Source organism: Anser cygnoides, chromosome 5 (genome assembly GCF_040182565.1).
Source record: "Anser cygnoides isolate HZ-2024a breed goose chromosome 5, Taihu_goose_T2T_genome, whole genome shotgun sequence".
Taxonomy (NCBI): domain Eukaryota; kingdom Metazoa; phylum Chordata; class Aves; order Anseriformes; family Anatidae; genus Anser; species Anser cygnoides.
Window position 1 is genome coordinate 64,585,202 of NC_089877.1, and position 21,012 is coordinate 64,606,213.

The 21,012-nt window shown below is 45.6% G+C and overlaps 1 long non-coding RNA gene across 1 annotated transcript in view; it reads left to right on the forward strand.

Annotated features, from left to right (window-relative positions):
- LOC106046968 (uncharacterized) overlaps positions 1 to 21,012 on the forward strand; it is a 278,491-nt gene that overhangs the window by 113,346 nt on the left and 144,133 nt on the right. The gene's annotated exons all lie outside the window — the stretch shown is intronic.

Sequence of the window (21,012 nt, forward strand, 5' to 3'; positions counted from 1 at the left end):
ATTGTCAGCATTCTTTTATCCCAGCAGTCAGCATCTAGTGGTTTTGTTGTCCATGAAGCCTAAAGCACTTCCATGCTACAAGCTAAGCACCCCTACCGAGTCCAGCCAAGCTTCCAGCACTGCTTCAGCGCTGAGCTTCTGAGTGGTCTTTTTTTCAGCTCTGTCAAGGGTTCGCTGACACCTGTGCATGTATACCTGTGTTTCCAGAGTGAGCTGTCAAAGCAGCACCTCGCACTACGCACCGGGATGCAAAGGGAGGAAGGATAGCATTGGTCACCCCGTTGGAAGGTAGCGTCTGCTCACAAGAGGTGCTCGGAGGGTGGAAGGAAACCTGGAAGCAAACTCTTCCTCTTTTCTCCTTGGTGCTGGACCCATGACTCCAGCCAAGGCTCTGCCTGGGGTTAGGGGAACCTGGCCTCAAGGCTGGGTTGTGTTATTCTTCGAGGAAAAGTTCAATTACCCAAACCTGATGTGGTGGGCTCCCAGCCAAACAGCGAGCCAAGAACCTGGCTGGGCAGGACAAAAGCCCTCAAAGATACGACAATAGCTTCCTGGGCTTTGAATTTGACAGCAAAAGTCTGCCAAATATCTGCAGGCTATGCTGATGCACTCTTCTCCCACGGTCTGAAATCAATACGTGGAGCTGCTCTGCATATTTATTACTCTAGCTGCACTGTAACCACTTGGGCATCTGCTTGCAAGAGTAGTTCACATCCCTACAAAATATATGTGCTTTCAATAATTGAAGCTTAAGAAAAAAATACCCAGCAAAACCTATGGATGTCTGTTAGTGAAAAGGGCTGAGTCCACAGAGTCCCTTTAAAAGTTATTAGATAGCTGTTCTTTTTTTGTTGTTTTCCCTGGGAAAAGAAGAGAAGAATTCAGGAATTCTCCAAACTATGACTTAATGGGATTTCTCCCCTTTACCCTACCTTAAAAAAAAAGAGAGAAGAAGCCAAGTTAGTTTGAAATAGCAAAATCTTTCTAAAATGTTAGACACTGAAAATAAAAAGCTCTTGAGAAGCGCTATGGGATGTGTTACCCAAACCAAAAAGTAGTGCAAAAACTTTCCGAGAGGTCTGGCATGGTTTGGCATATTTGGGGCCTTTACCCCATGCAAGCTGTTTAGAAGATTTATGAAGCTTCTCTCTCTCTCTCTGACAAAATACTGATGTGTGGGTAAGAAAAAATAACATTCTTTGTGAGCTGCAATTGGAAATCTGTTGACCAGAAACAAATATTATAGCCCTGCAAGCAGATGTGCGTATTGATGTGCGGGGTCACTGGGACCGCCAGCTGACTAAGGAGAAGCTGCAGTCCCTGGGAGTACAAAGCCATGGTTTGCTTAACCAAGGCGTTGAAATACACGACAGGGTGAGATTCAGAGAGAATGTTGTCATTGTTAGGGAACAGATACTGTGTTTTTGAAGAAAAAAACGGATATTGCTGGTCGGCTGGGCATTAATCTGCTTTTATGGCTGTGTTTGTACACAGCAGATAGCACCGCGCTGTTATTTAGCGGGTTGTAAATGAAATGGAGCAGCGCTGCTTTGTTCAGGGGTGTTAAAGCAGATGTGCTCTGGCAGGTAGCCTTTGGAAATGGTGCTGCCCCTCGCCTTCTGGGCTGCTGTTCCCGCGAGCCAGGTCCTCCTCCGCTTCCCTCCCTGCACCGTTCCCCTGAGTCTTGTCAACAGCCTTCCTGTTGCTCCCCTTGCAAACGTCTCTCTTCTGCTGGTGGAGAACAGGCAAAATGCCCCCCCGGCATTTCAAAGAGAGGTTAACGTCCTCCCTTGATGGTCCCCCTCGGATCTGCCCCACCAGCTGCCAAAATGCCCTTGTCCGTGCAGCGCTCTGGGTGTAATATCTCGGGGTCTGTTCCAGCTTCCCAGCACAACCCCTGAGTCTGTGGGCAGGAGAAGTGCATGGCGCTTTCTGGATCCATTAAGGCTCAAGTACTGTTCACTCTCGCACTGTGTAGTCCAAAGGCTCTGCTTGGGGCGATGGGGAAAGGCAAACGAGAAGGTTCCCATGGGCTCTGCTGCTCTGAGCCTTGGCTGGATACCCAGGCCCTGTGGTCAGGTTCAGTTCAGTTCCCGCAGCTGGCTGAGGGGGTCCAGATGAGGTTAAAATGTTGACCTGTGCCCCCCCGGCTGCACACCGGTACCCACGTGGATGGGGAATGCCCGGGGATGCTGTGCCGGGTGCTGGCTCCCCATGGAGCAGGTGGCTCCCTGGAGTCCTCCCCCAAGCCCACAACATCCTGGGTGCTCTAGAGACCAGATACCTCAGAGAAAATTGCTAAAAAGCCCAGCCTTTTGCTGGAAACACCCCTGCAAAGATGTCTTGGCTTCATTTGTCTGCGCTGACCTTAGTACCTTGCCTAGCTCAAAAGCTTCCTGTTCCCCAAACTTACTGCAGAAGAAAAGAGAACATTTTGTAAAATGCTTTCTGAATTTCCAAACCTTTTATCTTGCACTCAGGCAAGCTGTTAAACTCATTCAGATGAGTGGAAACCGTGAAAGCAGGCATTATGCATGCCAATAAAAAATAGGACACACTTCAAAGAGGAAGGGAATTTACCTTCAGACTCTGGAGGAATTCCACTGGAAGCTGGAATATTATTAGGTACTTCGAGTTTACTTCGCCAGGAAGTGTCTACCCACTTGCTCAGCAAACTGAATGACTTAACTGCTGCACTAGGTGATGAGATCTCAGAGAAGTCCGCCGAGGATGACAAACTTCATCTTGAGGCCCCATCAGGATGTCAGGGCTGCTTGTGTTGGTAGCAGCCCCTGTGCTCACCCTGTCCCCAGCCCTGCCTTGGAGGTGCCATCAGAGAGACACTGCCTTGGAGCTGATGGGGCCATCAGCATCTGATGGAGTCGTTACTCCTTCCACTTGGTACTAAAGGAGAACGAGACCTGTGGCGATTTTTCAGCCTCTGTCCACCCAGATTTCCAAATCCGGCAGTAATTTCCAAATCCGGGCAGGATCATGTTATCCTCCCACAAGGGATAAGACAGCCAGGAGCCGATCAACTTTTCAGATATCGGTAGAACAGATGATGTAGCTGTAAATGTAAATGATGTAAATGATGGCTCATTTCTTGAGCCATCTACAGCATTTGAAAGCTTATAGCATTTGTGTATTTTTTAAAAGATCCCTTCTCCAACTTGATATTTTGGTTTCAGGTAACCACTCATTTCAGAGGGACTCGTGTTTCCCAGTTAAACGGGATTAAATAAGCTGCTGAATCAAGGGGAGCGACTGCTAGTTTCCTGGATTACTATCAGTCCGTTTGGAAATGTCTACAGAAAAAATATTCTTGCAGTTCATCTTAGTGACCCTCTTTAACTGCAGTGGTTACCTGTGACCAGATACCTGGCGTGTTCACCCCTCCTTGGGGCTGGACTGTAACCATTGCTCGTAAGGTAGCTTAAAAGGTGGAGGGACAAATTACTTGAGCTTCAACTACTGAAGGCCATATAGATACTGAATACCATGAGACAATGAAGGCCAGCGAGCGCCAGCTGCCAACAGCAGTGACCTGGAGCTGGTTCAGGGCCGTGACCTGCTGTTAGTCACTCGAGGTGCTAGGGGATGAAAACCTACCTCAGAGATAGCTGAAATCCGTTTCCTCAATAAGGAAAGAGAAGGGTGTTAGTAGTAACATGGAGGAATTAAGCAGTGGTTGCTTCAGTCTGCAGTTCCTTCTCTAAGTCCCTCTTCAGAGGCTTTAAGAGAGATTATGCTTTTAAGTGGAGGTCTGTCTTTGGGGCATCTTTTCCCCAAGTTCTTAGTGAATCCTGTCTTAGTGAAGCATTGCTGAAGATAAAAGACTTTACAGAGGAGCAAAGATTTCCATTTAAGAGCTGGAGAATCCTGTTTAGTAGGCAGGTAATCTTCTCTAAAGCTTTCCGAAACCGATGGGAGCGTTTAAGCCAGTTACTTACCAGAAGCCACGCAAGTTGTCTTGTAGCAGACAAATCAACGGCTACTGAGAATCCTAAAGCTGAAGTAAATCCCATTGTTGCCCTCTGTTTAGCAAAGCTGGTACCCTCTTTTCTCTCAGTAGGACATGCTCTGGAAGTTGGACACACAGCGGTGTTAGCTGAAGCTGTCGGGGGCCAGGCTCCGGCCCAGGAGGTCGGCAGTCCTCGCGTGGCCACGAACCCTTACCAGGAGCAACTGGGGCTGCTCCTCGCCCTGCCACCACCAAGAGCAGAGCCAGCAAGCCCAGTGTTCTCTGGTGCTTTGCAAAGTTTGAGCTTCTTTTGAATCCTTCGGATAGTTTTCTGGGGGAACCCGAGGCAGTTTCTGAAGCACCTCTCCTGGGCGCTGTGCTCCAGCAGTCAGAAGCGTCGCCTGCGCGGATTTCAGTATCCCATTAAAACGATCACTGGGACGTACACGAGTCTGCTGTCTGGGTGAGGTTTGACAACTTTATCTCACCGCAGCTGTGAGGATGGAGGAACCTGAAGGTTTAATCCTCTCGATGCCACGTTGCTTTTTCCTTTGCTTGCTGCTGGCCTAATTGCTGCTCGCTCGTGTGAGCGCTGGGGGTGACTTGTGATAAAAGCTGAAAGCTGAGGACGAAGGGAGAAGTGTGTTTGCTCAGATCAGGTGCATTGTATCATCTGTTCTCTCCCTCACTTCCTGAAAGGATGAAAACCACCTGGCTGCCATGCTTGGATAGGTTTGAAATTAGCTGCTGTCATTCTTTTCTCCTGCTCGCCATCTCTGTGAATTCATCTCACCAGCCTGTCTGCTCCCTGAGCAGAAAGCCCATTTAATCCATACTCAGCACATTTCTAATTGCCCCTATTTGTTTGTTTGTTTTTGACAGGGAATTCTTGGAACGTCCTTAAAGTTAGTATTCAAACTGTTTGTTTCATTTTCTGGGGCACTGGGTTAACTTCAGAATTTCTTAGGAGTCAAAATCTTGTTTTAAATAAGAACCCTGCTCCTACTATGTCTTGCAGCTCTCTTTTGAAACGTAATTAAAACTTAAAGAGTTCATAACGTAAGAGCCAATAAAGCAGTCGTCGTCTTTGCTTTTTAATGACTGTTGGAGAAGTATTTCTTGTCTTGCTGAGACTGGTGAGGAAGTAGCTGCAGCACTGCCAGATAACTGATTTCCCAGTTCAGTATTAATTTTTTCACTTAAATCACTGAAATGACTTCTCACATTAATAGTGAGTACTGGCACCAAGTGACCTTGCTGTGTTGTGCAGAGCCATCTTTTCTATTTGGATCAAGTATCAGGTAGCTGCCACACGAGAGTGACAGCTGTGTCTCCTGTGACTTGCCGTCAGAACTTCAGGTTTACGTTACTGTAAGAAAATAGGGGCTGGAAGGAGCCGGTCTTCTTTGGGCGATGTTTCCCACTCCTCACTGTTCCTAAAATTGTACAGATGTAAATACTTCTGCAGAGGTTCCCTTTCCCTTTTCCCTTCTCCCTTTTCCTTTTTCCTTTTTTTTTCCCTTTTTTCCTTTTCCTTTTTCCCTTTTCCCTTTTTTCCCTCTTCCCTTTTCCCTTTTCCTTTCCCCTCTTTATATTTTATTATTATTTATTATTATTATTATTATTTTTAAAGATGCTCAACTTCTTTGGATAGTTTTAAATTTTACATTTGGAGAAGGATGGAGAAGATTTGCTTCATGGCTTTGAAGAGGATACTTGATGTATTATATATTTATATATATATATGCCTTGTGGAAGATACTCTGAGGAGGATGCTCACCTTCATGCAATGACTGTTGACCAAATTGTCTTGATTTTCCAGTTCGTCACTGTTAGTACGCTTACCATTTGGCATGGAAGATTTTTATTAAGCACATTATAAAAAATAGTTATTTGAACATCCAGTAGTTGTGTGCACACTTTCTAATATATATATAGCATAAAATGAATAATATAGAAAGTTGAAGGAACTCAGAGGTTATAAAAGCTGTTTCAGAAGCAGTATAAACACATTTAGATATTTTTTTTTTTTTTGTGGGCAGCAATTTTTGACACTTGAGACTTGTCCTAAGGTAACGGCAGGAAATTCCAGTAGGCTTTCATTAGTTTGAGATAAATGTAACAAAAAACTGTAAATGAAAGGAAACGTCTCCTCCCAAATCCCGTGCATATGTTATCCTCTGGAAGCTTTGTGGGTATAAAGCAATTGTCAATTATCTTTTAAAATTCTCTAAAATGCAGACAAATTTCTGCTCTGTCATTGCAAAAATAAAATGTGATAATGTGTCCATCCATTTTTCTCCCTTTTAAACACTTTTGTCTATACAGACTGTGCACAAGCCTTTTTGTGCAGTTACCTTTCATGTGGAAAATGGAACATGAAGGCTTTTCCCGTGGTGAGCAAGGTAAAAGTAGGAAGATTTGCAGATGACTTTTTGGTTCCTGTGTGTTTTTAAGATGCTTAGCTGGGTATCAGAAATATGAAACCTTCTGCTGGGTGGGTCGCTTATTCTGAGTGAATATCCCACTGCATTTGTAAAGAGAAGGGAATGCATCTCTGGTTATGTGCTATTCATACCTGGTGGAAGAGCACGAAAAGCCTTTTCTTCTTACTTTATATATTCTATTGCCTATTTGCCATTCTCTTCCAACTTCTAACTTCCAATATGAAGTAGAAGCATGCCCATGCAATTCTATGGTATAATAGTCAAAAAACTTGATTTTTTGGGATTAATTTGATCTGAAGTTTGTGGTGATTACAACTACTTTCTATGGGTTTCTAACCACAAGAAGTGACCAGTTAGGGCAAAATCCACCTCAATTATTTTCTAGATTCTTTAGGTGGCATGTCATGTCTGTTCTTACTGAGAATCAGGAAGACTGGGGAGTCATCTTTGCATCCTTAGCAGGCTCAGCAGTGTCAGACTGGTCCTGCAGTATCGCTGACATTTGCATCTGATGTGGTGCAAGTCCTTGGGTGGTCCCAGTTCCTTACAAAAGCAGCTGGGTGCCAGACTGTCACAGGTAGAAAACGACATCGATGGCAGTGCAGTCGCAAATGCCAAAGAATGCCTGAAGTCTGGGGGTAATTCAGATAACTTTCAGATTGCTGGAGGTATCCTCAGCCAAGGATAAATTAATAAATAGTGAGATGATTTCTGCCTGGAGGAGCTGGTGATGGATTCAGCTGACAGTTGGATGATGAGCCCGAATATGTCATCCCGCTGGCTCTGCAACAGGGGAGAAGGATGGGCTGCGGCTTCTGGGTTGCATCGCCTGCTGCCACCACTACTGCTTGGCCAGGTTATGAGATCGTGCTGCCGTTTGCCTGGCTCAGCTTCTTGCCGTACCCCAAGGTATGCTGGTGACTTTGGGGACATCTCCAGAGGAAGGTCTTAGCGACCTCTAGTTCAATAACGAGCAACCGTGTATGGAAGAGGGGAGAGATGCTCCCCCCCTCTCTCTCCATGTTTTTAATGAGACTGGGTTCAAACGTGAAATAAATAGTCTGTGTTTAATTGCTGTTTTGCTGAGAGATCCAGACCCAAACAGGAGCCATCAAAAATCTGTGCAAATGCAGCTCTCATCTTTCACTCCTAAGAACAAAGTGTCTGGCGTGGGACAGAGAGTAATGGCATCTGTCCTCTTCCAAAATTAATTATACGAATGTGTTTTGTCTCCAGTAGACAAAGGCTCTAAGTATACTGTGTGGAGGTCTGACATTTCCTCTTTTCCAGGGATTTTGTAGAAGTGATTTTTGCACGAAGAAACCAGGCTTGGAGCGCAGAGCGGCAGATAGGGACACAGCAGCGTCACATTTGTCCCCTCCCTTGTTTTCATCCCTGCCTGGCGGGGAGGACAGAGAGCAGTGAGCAACGGTGGGGATGCTGGCACAATGGTAATGCCAAAAACCAGTGACCACCAAAAACAGAGAAATGGAAATTTTTGGTATTTAAAATGAAAACAGCCCTCCCATACTTCTATGTTTGTTTCATTCTGATGCATAAAATATAATGTTAAATCACTTCTTTGATTTTAAAATGCAATATTTTTTAAAAAAAGTCCCCTGTCTTGGTACTTAACAAAAGTACAAGCTGTTCATTACTGTTTAAAAAAATGAGTTAGCTCTTCTCTGAAGGAGCTATTAAAATTATTTCAAGGACCTTTCTTTTTTTAAGTGGGAACTTTGAAAATACAAGTGCAGACGAAGAGTGCAAAGGGAAAACGTAAGCCACTTTAAGAATCCTGCTAACATCTCCCATGCCTGTAGATTTCGTTTTAGAGGAAGTGCCCCCAAAACATAAAAACAGACCAAAGTTAGTCATAATCAGCTGATTTAATGCCCCCAGGAACTTGAACTGAAGTTCTACACAGCGATAAATTATGATTATTGCAATACCTGCATTTTTTAAACTCAATAACCTGCAATCAGTTATCCAATAACACTGCAGGCAGGCTGAATAATTCAGTCCCATCTTTCTTTTAATGTTGGAAGTCTTTTGAAATGGTCTGATTCTTATCTTTTGCTGTAGTCATTACGGTGTCATTTAAAACCCACACAGCCTTTATGACAGCTTTATGCCTCCCGAAGGATTAAACTGTGAAAAGATAAATGCATTCCTTAAGTTTTTAGCAATGAATTCCCTATCAAAAGAAAGCAGCAGATTGGCATCTTTTAGACCTAAACCCTTCATTAGCTCCCATTTGGGTGAGGCTCGGTTTGGGTCAGAGAACGCTCGGTATTATTCACATCACAGGGATCTGTCTGCCTTGCTGCTAGACCTGACCCTACTTCTTCTTGGCTTTTTACTGTCTTACATAGCTCATGCTGACAGGTGTCAGACAGAAAATTAAAATGGGATCGTGGAAACATGCTGTTCTCCGCGCACCCCCCAGTGTTCTGTGTGGATTTCCAATTTTAGAGCTCTCTATTTTTGTCTCTTCATATGCTCCCCCATCAGCTGGAGTTGAGCAATCTCTTGGTTATGGGTAACACAGAAAGCATCTGTGAGAGTCAGAAGCCCAATCAACACTTATCACCCGTCGGGGAACAGGGTAATAAAACTCTTGGTAATAAATGTTGGGTCCAGTAGTAGGCATCTCCATACTGAGCCTTCATTTGTGATCCTACGGATAACTCAACAGAATTTCTGCATTAATAGGAAACCTTAATTATTGGTGTTACAAAGGGGCTCAATGACAGCTTGTTCTCTTTGCTGTTTGCTCTTGTGAAGAAGCGATCCTGAGCGTGTCTACCATTTTACCCAGAGCTGGACTCAATTGCAGCACGTTACGGGAATGATTCCACAACAGGTTTCCTTCTGTCTTACAGGGGTGAGAATAATAACCTGCAATTAGGATTGCCTGAAAAATGCCATTTGTTGCTTTGGTTTTGTTCTTCCATGGAAAATGTTGAAAGCTTTTGTTTTTCTTGTAAATTTTCCCAAGAGCAGGGTAGGGTTTAGCGATAGGAAACTCAAACAAAAGATTACAGTAAAAATCCCACCACTCATTGCCAGGCTGTGTTTAAGCAAAACAAGACCCTTCATCTTTCCTGCTACTTTCCCTGCAGGGCTGCGTTCTGCATGCCTCACTATAGGAGATGAAAGTCAGATTATTATTATTTTCTTTTAACTCAAATGAGAAGTTTCACTGATAGAGAACTCAAAACCTGCTTTGTTTCTTGCTTTGGGGGAAAAAACAAAACCAAACCAAAACAGGCAGATCCAAACTCGAGAAGTTTCACTTCTACCTGGAGTCGATGCATTTGGTGGGGCTGTAGATGGGCTACAAGTGAGCCTAGCCCAGTTTCAAGAGCTTGAATGGGGTACGGGTGAGCGTACTGAGAAAACATTTCTTTACTGTGTGGGTGACAGAGCAACAGGTTGTCCAGAAAGGCTGTGGAGTCTCCTTTGGAGATATTCAGAAACAGGATGTGATCCCATGCAACGTGTGTTAGGTCACCCTTTTTGGTAGGGTTTTGGACCAGGGGATCTCCAGAGGGCCCTTCCAACCTCAGCCCTTCTGTGATTCTCTGATTCTGCAATGGGCACAGCAAACATTTCCAGAAGAACACAGAAATGCAGTGCTTGGGGCTGCAGGAGTTTGATACACCATTAGTACGTATGTCTAAAAGGCATATTTGAGTAAAAGGGAGGTGAGGTTGGGGGGATAAAAAGTGGTATGTTCTTTCATTGAACCATAGTTTCTTCTGAGGAAAATGCACAATGTAGAAATGCCTGAATTCCTTCCCAGTTGAGGGAGTTGTATGGGAATGGACAGGCCAGGATATACATGACTGTTCAAAATACACATGGTTTCTTACAAGATACCCAGAAGAAACTTTAATTTTCAAGATGCTGGGTGCTCTGTTTGTCCTCATGGACCAAAAGAAAGGGAGGAGTGTCTGGGCGAGTCGAGATACTGAGACAATTCCCTGCCTTCCTGCACAATAAAAATACAGAGCTCTATTTTTGTAAGCTTAGCAGTTATTCACTCCTGATCATGCTTGAATTATAAATGAATAGGATAATGAGGGCTATTAAAATAATTTTTCATCAAGGTTAATAAATGAATAAGACAATTTAATGTTCACACATACATCTCTGGGATTAATTCTGCGGGGTGCTAAGCAAGCTGTCCTTGTCCCAGGGATGGCTGAGGGGATGCTCGGTGTCCGTAGGTGCCCTTGAAAAAGCCAGCATTAGCCTCAGCTTGATTCTTCATGGAAGCATCATGTTCCTGAAATATTTAAGTCATTTAAATAAGCGCAGGAACACATTCCTACTCCGTGTCCCACTTAATGTAGCATTAGTGGGTTGGTCATCTCGTGCTGCATGAATAATGGAAATACAGATCCAGCAATGTTTACAGAAATAAAAGCGCAGCATTAAGTTCTGCTGTTTCCCCCCTGTTATTTGCAAGTGCTTCCACAGCCACCGGGTGTTCTTGGTGATTCTTTTGAGCCCTGCATGACCTGCATGTTGAAAATGTATTTTCCAAAATGGAAATATTTATTTACCTAGTGTTTGGAAACTTGTTTTATTTTTCTCCTTAGAAATATTTTAAGAGATGCAGCTAAGGGGCAGAACTAATTTCGTGTACTTTGGCAGCTAACTGTGCTTCAGAAGCAGTTAAAGAAGTGGTCTAGAAACGTAACACGGGCTGGAAGTCCTTTGTCCAAACTGTTTGGCAAACTTATTCAGGTCCATGGGGCGCAAGCTGTGAGTTACCAACTGGTGAGTTACCAGTCAGTAAGGCTCTCCAGCTCCCAGCACTGCTCTGTTTGGAGCAAGTGAAGTCCACCACAGGTCGGGTGGCACCATCTGTTGTGAAGGACTTCAGTGAAATTTTGATTATACTTAAAAGAAATCCCAACAATCCCGTGCAATTCCATGGAAGTTTTCTTCTTAGTTCTTTAGCTTTAAAGAATTGCACTTTTGGCTAAGAAGCAGAAAACTGTAACCCATTTTGATAAGAATTTCTATGTTTTTGGGAAAAAATTAGTACAAACAAAAATGTTGGGAATCACAGGACTTTTAGGAGATAGAGTGTATGTTTCTGAATGACGGGCCATTCAGCACTCCTTGCTAGCAGCTCTGCAAATAACGCTGGGGGCCTGCCCTGCTCCCCCACGGTGTTTCCCTGACCAATTCCCCTGACTTTGCTTTGGGGACAGCAGCTCTGCCGCAATCTGCAACACTTGATCAGGCGTGTGAGGCAGCCAGGAAACAAAATTGTGCCGGATTTCACACCTCCAAAGCCGAGGAGTCTCCAGCTCCCTGGTCAAACTCACCAGCCGTCGGCTGTTACGCCTGGCTGGGTGTCTTGGCAGGGGGTTGGAACTAGGTGATCTTCAAGGTCCCTTCCAACTCAAACCAATCTGTTTTTCCACCTCTTGAGCTTTCACTAACACATTGAGGGTTATTTTCCCACCAAGTAAACGATTTCTAGGTTATATTTGCATGGAGGTCCCTAAAATCAGCCTAAATCCTCCTGTAGGCTCAGATCTAGCTCGGAGCTTGATTTGCAACAAGTAATTAAGTAGCTCAGGTTGGTAGCTCCCCTGCCTGGCCCGAGAGCTGGCTGAACTTGGTGCTCTTCTTTGGTGGATTTGCTTGATAACGGAGGAGTTGGTTGCTTAAGTTTGTTGCTTTTCTTCTTATTAAGAAGATATCCACAGGTGCTGTACTTTGCTAACAGGCTGACAGCTGCCACCTGCCTGGAAGTGAAAAGCTGAATTGTTCAGGAAACCGCTGTGTTGGAGTCCACTCCAAAACCTCATTAATTACAAACAAAACCTGGAAGAAGCTCTAGCCTCTGAGTTGATTTTTTTTTCTTTTTTTCCCCCAACATACAAAAGCCACATTCAGTTCCTAATTGCTCCGAACCCAAACAGCCACTTGTGACAAGAAACTCGGCTTTGATTGTGTGCCACCCTCAGTGCATCCCGTGGCGGTTCTTGCTGTGGTGGAAAACGAGATGAAAATCAAGAAATGGGAGTTGAGAAGAGGAACTGTTATCGCAGCTGGGTGGTGGAAGGTTTCTTAGCTCCCAAACAAGTCTCTGCTTTTAACGTTGTGCAGTGTTTGCTTACAACAGAACCAGCTTTCATGTATGCATCCGGCCCCACCGGGGTGTGGAATGGCAGCAGATGTAAAGGCAGCGAAGCAGCTCTTTGATTTAACTCCAGCTGTGCAAGTGGGGACTTAAGTGAAGCGCTGCTGCTCAGCTCCTGGCTGAGAGGAAGGCTGCTGTAGGAAATAACTACCCATTTCCAAATCGCATGTTGGCTGAAAGATGGAGCAAAGCAGAGTGAGCTGCAGTGGATGACAGGGCTAACAAGTACTGATTTCTGCACAGTTAAGCATGCAATGAAGAGAGGAGTTTGGTGTCTCTTTGTGGCTTCATACGTGACAACTACTTAAACTCCTCAGACAATTACAGAAATAAGATTAGATGAGCTGCTGGTGAATCTTTTCCAACCCTTCTTCTGTCAGCTGTAATTTATTTTTTATTTTCAGATTAAGATCATAGAAGTAAAGTGTGTGAGCACCTTGGGGAAGTGGAATTATGCTTTATTATTAAAAAGCAAAGGTGTTTCACATGAGGGAAGAACAGAGCGATGCACAGCCAGGGTCGGTGAAGGCACTGGGTGGCAGAAGCCGCCACGGTCCTGCAGCTCCTGAGTACAAGCTGGGGTGCGGGAGGGTGCAGCAGCTGGTGAGTGAGAAGGCATTGCTGTTGGTCTGGATAATTGATTTAAAAAAAAAAAAGGTAATTTCTTCATTTCCCATTTGCATAATCCACTCTTTCCCCCCTGCTTCAGTGTTAAGTTATTCCTGATAGGGCTGGCCCTGATGCTGTGAGCTGCCTTAAAATGCACTGAGTTTGGCTGTTGTCACTGCTGTGAGCGAGCAGCAGAGTGTTTTGGAGGCCAGAGAAATGATTGTCAAGTGCCGCGTCCAGTCTGTGACTTCCAGTGAGAAGGTTTCCTCACAGCCATGCTCTCCACTTCTGGCTCAAGCTTTTGCGGCTCACCAACTTGCTTCCTGGTGTTGATTCTAGCAATCGGCTGGATGTTAACATTAATGAAAGGGAGCAAGGTTTCAGTCACTCCGTTCTGAATTGCCTGCCTGACGCTGGATGTACTGGCATCAGCACATTGATGCTGGGCCTAGGGGTCTCTGCAGGGGCTCGGCAGCCTGCTCAGCCCCAGCACGCACGGATGCTGGCCTTGCTGGGAGCCCTGGGCTCGCAGCTCATTGCACTGCTACGGGCTGGTGAAACAACAACTGGCAGTGCAAGGCAGCACGGGGCAGGCCAGGGGCAATATCCCCTTACCCTGAATGAGGGCACTCGGTCTGATCATTAAAAAAGGGGTGGCTGCATTAAAAAAGGGGTGGCCAGCAGGGAGAGGGAGGTGATTGTCCCCCTCTACTCTGCTCTTGTGAGGCCCCACCTGGAGTACTGCGTGCAGGCCTGGGGCCCCCAGCACAAGAAAGATGTGGGGCTCTTGGAAGGGGTCCAGAGGAGGTCCACTAAGATGATCAGAGGGCTGGAGCACCTCTCCTATGCAGAAAGGTTGAGGGAACTGGGCTGATTTAGCTTGGAGAAGAGAAGGCTCTGGGGAGACCTCGTTGCGGCCTTCCAGCACTTGAAGGGAGCGTATAAACAGGAGGGGGAACGCCTGTGTACATGTGTTGGTAGTGATAGGACAAGGGAATTGGTTTTAAACTAAGACAGGGGAGATTTAGGTTGGAAATTAAGAGGAAGTTTTTCACTCAGAGGGTGGTGAGGCACTGGAACAGGTTGCCCAGGGAGGTTGTGGATGCCCCATCCCTGGAGGCATTCAAGGCCAGGCTGGATGCGGCTCTGGGCAGCCTGCTCTAGTGGTTGGCAACCCTGCCCAGAGCAGGGGGTTTGAAACTAGATGATCTTTAAGGTCCTTTTCAACCCAGGCCATTCTATGATTCTGTGATCATGTCCTGACAGCAGAATTTGATCCTCTCTGCTCCTGCCCATGTGCGACCAGGCAACATCCACTGCTCCGGCCTTGCTGGGCCAGCAAACAGCCTCGATGGCAGCACGTGGCCTCCTTCAGCATGTTTCCTGTGATAATTAATCATGCTTATGAAACACAATTGCTCTTTGGACTGTCTCTGACATATTTTGCTTCCATTTACCTACTTTTTTATTTTATATTTTTAATTTTGTGCAGGACATTCCTGGCTTAATTTGACAGGCACAATAACCTGGGTAGGTAAGACTCGCTCTCCTTTGGTGATTTAGCATCGTTACAGTCAGCAACAAATTACCTTTTCTCCTCTGATCAGTGTCTGCCTGCAGCTCTTGCCTAGTTTTCTAAGAGCACAATGATTCTTATCTGTCTCAAATTTTAAAATCAGTAGCAGAAAAAAGCTACTAAAATGTAGAGATCGGATCCCCTCATCTCACACTAGGGACCCCTGAGGTGTGCCATGCGGAGGGGCTCCCCTTGCCCGGGAGGCCACAGGCTCCCAGGGGGACCTGGAGACCCCTGGGGTGGCACGGTTGTCCCCATGTCCCCACGGCCATCTCAGGATCCTGTTGAGGACTTTGCTGAGGAGGCCCTTTTCTTGCCGGTGGGTACCTCCAGCCAGTTTTCTTTGAATCCAAGGGCCCTTCTTGCTGAACTCACCCTCCTCTTCATGCTTATTGTCTTTCCTGTCTTAAATCTTGAGACCCTGCAAGTAGCGAAGCGAGGGGTGTTATCACCTGATGGTGTATGTGAAGAAGGTTTTTTTCCTTTAAAAAGCTCCAGCTCGCTGCTCTGTTATTACAGGCTAGCACGCAGAGTGCCTGTACCGCGACCTGCCGACAAAATGGCTCCTGGTTAGCGATTTGCGAGGGTTTGTTGCTGAAGTAATACACAACCCCAGCATATGGTAATTAGAGATAAGCAAACAGTTGAAATAAAATCTCTTAAATTATACCACACGGTGCATAAGGAAATGTGAGGCACATAAACAAACAGGTTTCCTTCCCTAGCCGCAGACAGCGTTAGCAGGTGATTCACTAGCAGCACGTCTCTCCCTTGTCTTCTTCATTAGATCGTCATTAATTTACACCTGTGTTTTGTGAATTACAGCAAAGCACAGGCTCACAAAACACCCCGTGTTTTGCAATGCTTACAAGGAGGAGATGTAGCCAAACAAAGTGAACTCCCTCAGAAAATTAGGAAAGTGTTGGCTCCTTCCCCCCAAAGCAATTTGTTAAACCAGATATTTCTGAAGTCTTATTTTTAAATATATTGGTGAGCTTAAAAGCAATTTTGAGACTCCTTGTCCTACCCGAAATGTAATTTCTTTTAATCTATGAGTAGCTTATCAATTCAGGGGTTATAAAAACTGTTGTCTTGTCCAGAAAACATGAGGAAAGGGTTTCTCCTACGGGTACTGCAGTAACTGCTTGGTGGGGAAAAAACAACACCGAGATGCAGTGCTTCGGGCTGTAACCAGGGGATGGCTTTTGACAAGAACTCAGTTTTCCCTCCATTGCTGCACCTGGATTTACATTGCTTCATGCCATTTCTGGGCGTTTTTGGAGTCAGTGAAAATCTGTATATTGTCAGTGTTGAAAGCAGTACCACCGCTTGCCAGGATGTGTGGTGAGCCTGGCTGGAGAGATTGCTGGAGGTGCTGCAAGTGGAAACCGGTGGGAAATAACATTGCTTCTGTTAGGGGCAGTTCGTCTCTTCTCTTGGAGAAACCCTGCAGAGATTTCTCCACTGGGAAAGTCGGGTCTACTGGGCGTTGTGTGTATATGCATTGACTTTTGGTTAAAACGTATGGAAATGTTTCTTGGAGCCTAACCTGGGAAAGATCAGATCTGGACTTAATTCAGGATCACCCTCCCAGCTCGATGTTGCTGAACAAGTATTCCTGTCGCTTCACAATGTATTTGGGTGCAGCAGTGTGTCCCAGGGCTGTCGCTGAAGGCAGCGGCTCCCCAGTGACCCGTGGCAAGGGGAAGGTGTCTGCAGGGCTTGGGTGTCAGCGGGGCTTTTGGCACCTGGAGCTGTGCTACAGCAGGACTGCAGGAAAGGTTGCCACTGAAGGTATAGGCTGATCTTCATGTTTGGTTACCTTCGCTTCCTGTCTTATTTGTAGTTCGCATTTCTCTGTGCTCCATCCCCCATTGCTAGAATTCAGGATGTCTTTTAAAGCAAGACTAATTCCTTTTCTACTGCATTTTATTTTTGCTTTTTATTTTTAAATTTGGGGTGCTTGTAGGCCATAACCAAATCAATACATATGCAGCCTATTAATCTGCTAAAATTTTTCTCTGGAAGAAGAAATTGTTGGGCCTTGAACTACTCTTTTATTGAAGGTAAAACCACTCCCACAGGCAGTAAGTCTTTCTTAGAATGCTAAGGCATGAGCCCTAACAAGGCAAAAGCAGAGGATTTTGATTAAGTCAGCATCTTGAAGATGCATCTTAAACAATACAAATGCTCCCAGGCTGAAGTAGGAAACACGGTAGTGTTTCATCATGTGAACATTGTCTGACATCCTCGGTTCACTGGCCGTCTGTCATTAACAATGCTACCTGCGTGGAACCCAATAACTTCTGATTAAAACAGACCTGCTATTTTTTGAAAAACACTCTATCACCCAGGGTGTGAAGGCTGGAGAGTTTACCACTCTGCTTTACAAGCTGCTTCAGTGGTTAGAAACTCTCACATCAGAAGCGTGACTGTCCCTTCTTACCTCATCTGTTCTATGATTTTCCAACCCTGAATTTCCCAGCCGGGAGACAAATTGCTGCTTTGCCTGCTAGAGGTCTACAGCCTGTGCTACAGGTGAATGAAGGAGGGCAGAAACGTTGAATACTTTGACTACATTGGCATTGGAAGTGAGGGAGGGAGAAGATTTTTGCTGAAATATTTTTTTTTTTTTTTAATGTGCCACTCATCCAGGAACAGGTACAAAGGAAGGCATTCATCTCAGCTCACAGCAGACATCCAGAAAATGGGCATCCAGTCTAAGCCGGTTGTCCACATCCCTCTCCAGCTTGTAGCAGGGGTCACCCCTTTCTAAATTAAGTAGGTATCACATACAGATGGCATAAAGCATATCCCATCAGAGGTCTTTGTGCTCCCCTGACTGTGGAGACTGCGTAGGTGACACGTTTGGTTCAGACACTCAGATTCCACACACGAAGCTGAGCAGAATGGTTTTCCTCCCCTCCAGGAGCCGTAGCCTGGTCTCGCTGCTCAGAGCCCGGCCGTGCTCCCACAGTGCATTCAGCCCACGCTGCCTGGGAGGTCAGCCCCCGTCCACGTGGTTACTTATCCTCATCTGCATCTGTAGCTCTGAAGGATGGAGGATGATGGAGGGCAAGCAGCAGCTTTTCCTCCGCAGACTAATAGCTGTAGCAGCAGAGATCTGTCATGTCTTCACGACTGCCTTGGTTTACAGTGCACTCCCCATCTGCTGCATGTAAAAAAGGCAATGTCAGCTGTAAAATATTGGAAGTCTGACTCCAACACAAAGATCCCTGACAATTTAATAAGAATTCCTCATGGTGCTTCACAAGCTCTTTCAGGGTTCTGACACGATGCCTCAGGCAGGATGGATTACACAGGCTCCCAGGCACTTTCCAAAAGGGAATCGCGCTGGCCAGTAGGTGTGAGTCAGCGAAGCAGCTCACTTCATCAGCACCGACTGACGCCTTGCATCCTGTAAACTGGGGGTAACCTTATATTCCCCGGCCCTTTTTTTTTGCTGTGAGACAAGATAGAGAACGTCACCGTTGCCTCCTCGAGTGGCTCACACGTAAGCCTTAATGGGACAGTGGGTTTAATAAACGCATGGCTTCATTGCTTCTATAGGAAAGCTTTGTATCCGTCACGTAAACACACGGAGTCAATGGGGATGGACATAACCTTTTATATACTTATTTTCCTGAAATCTGTGGGTATATCCCAAATAAATCTTAGCAGAAGGTTTCATTTTTCTTTTGCCTGGTCGATACTCAGCTTGCAGGGAGCTGATACATCTGTTTATTTTCTTCATCATCTTGCAGGATGTACATAGTGCACAGAACCATGAAAAAGAAGCGGCTGGAAAAGAGATGCCGTTATTTGCTCTTATCTCAGCCCATGATTTTTGAAAAGAGCTGACATAAGATTTAATAAATATTCAGTTAAAAGAGGAAAAAAAATGCTTTCTGCGAAGCTGCAGCTTTGGACTGGAGGAAATAAAAATAAAAAATAAGAGAATTCTCCTGGATGAAAATAAGAGATGGGATGACTGTACCCAGATTAAAATACCAGACTGATATTCTTCATCACTACCTCGAGATAATCTATGCAGTCACACGTAGCAGCAAATTCCCTATCAGAGCTCTATCCCAGTTCCTAGATGATGTTTGAAAGGGGAAATAAATATGTGAGTGGATGATAAACAGCGACATAATACAGAGACAATAGGGATAGATGGTCTGTGTCAGGGCAGACAAAACCCAGATATATCACAGAAATGGGATCCTAAGGCCTAGTGGGACACTGGCTTAAAAAAATTCCCAGTATATCCTAAACAGGTCTTCTCGCTGCTGTCATACAGCAACAGCTCAGCCAAAAAGGGCAAGGCAGCTCCCTATTCCCCCCCCTCCCACCCCCCAAAAAAAAGAAAAGAAAAGAAGGTAGTACAATAGTCCTGGGTTTCTGAGAACTGAGAGAACAACTAAGAAAATCTATAATTGTGAAAAAAGAAAAAAAAAAAAGGGAGATATTAAAAGGACACTCAAAAAAGGAGCAGGTCAGGTGATGAGAAATGCAGTCACAAGATGGTTAACGCAACCCAACCCACCCCCTGTCCTGTTCTTGTTGTCCTGGCGTTGATTTCTGGGCACAGCCGAGGTCAGAGCCCTCCTTAGTCCAAGACGACACTGTTTTGTACCTGGTGTAGACTTGGCTCCCCAAACAGTACTGTAAAGCACCATCCAAAGCGTATGATGACGGCGGTCCTCGGGAAAAACTAGGTCACTGTTACACGTTTCTGCACGAGGAGCGTCAGGATGTGATGTGAATAGCTGCTGCAGTGGCTGCCGCAGGAGGGGCTGGCGTGTGGACACGGCTACACTGGTAAGAGGTGGGTTTTGTGGCTGAGGGGAGGACATGGCATTATCCAAACCTGCCCTAGGGGCCGGTACCAGCAGAGCAGAGCTGTGGTTACAGACGCTTCTTCATTTAAAAACGTTTTTGAGCCCGTTCAAACAAACAAACAAGCAAAGGCAGTGGCAAGCTCCTTGCCTTTGGGGTCAGGGTGGCTGGCTGCTCAGTTACAAGCAAACCTTGGGATGGGAGTTTGTTTAAAGAGTGCTGTAATTCCTCCCTCGTTGTGCTCAGGGGCTCCTTACTGTATGTTTTGGCAGAGCAGGCAATGCCTCTGCACGGGTATTGGCACCTCCTTCAGCAGCAGATCACTTTGTACTGTCCATCCAGATACTGTATCTGGATAAATCTGAGTTTTCACTCAGAGTCATCTGCTTTCTGAGTCATCTGCTGCCTCCAATGAGGATATTACGGAGCCATGATATAAACACAACCGTTTGGAAACAGCCATCTTTAGCTATTAATGCCATTTTAATAATGACAAAGCTCCGGGTTAAAAATAATCCTTTGATCTTTGAAAGGCTTGAAAATGAGCAGAACGGAGATGAAGTTCAGTTCCGATTACCTGCAGATGTCTGCACACAGTGCCGTGCCCTTTGGGACCGAGCAGCTGTATTTGTTAAAAAGGAAAAAAAAAACCACAACACCTTAATTAAATTAAAATGAGTATCAACAATGATTTGAAACAAACATGCTTAAAAATTAGAAATGCTTTGACTTCTGGCTGAAAAGTGCTCTGAGAGGGGTCTCAGAGGAGAAGGCAACGGGCAGCCAGGGATATTATTCATCAGCGTTCGGTTGGCTTTTAAATAGGAGTTTGCTTTGACTGCTGGTTCATACACCTGAGTGGCAGTGATCTGTCAAAAAAGTATATTTCATCTCTGGTGCGGGGAACTTTTCTCAGGAGCTGTTTGCTGTCCTGTTAGAAGGTTATTGACTGCTGCATTACGCCTGAAAAAAACGCCTGTGAAACTGCACCACGAGTGCTTGGAAATAAGGAAACTCTGCAGGGATGCAGGTAATTCAGCTGGGGAAGAAGAAGAATGGTGGTTATCAAGCAGAAATCTTTTGAATGAGAGCAAGCTTTGCCCCAGCCGGTGGCTGACAGGCCAGATGTTGGCGACAAGGAACCAGAAAGCCTCCAAAGAGCTGGACCGGGAGCTGTAGCATCTCCGAGTCTACCTGGGAGGAACGGGGAGATGCAACCACATGGCTGGTGCTGCAGGGGACACTGCAGTAGCTGAAAGGCAGCAGGATCTCCCCAGGGGATCCGGCACTGTGGAGGAACACCACTGGCACAGCCCTGCAGCAGTGCAGCTATGGGACTGGTAAGGGAGCAGCTGTCGTCCAGTCCATTTCTCTCTGCCTACCTCAATAAATGCTGCGGCTG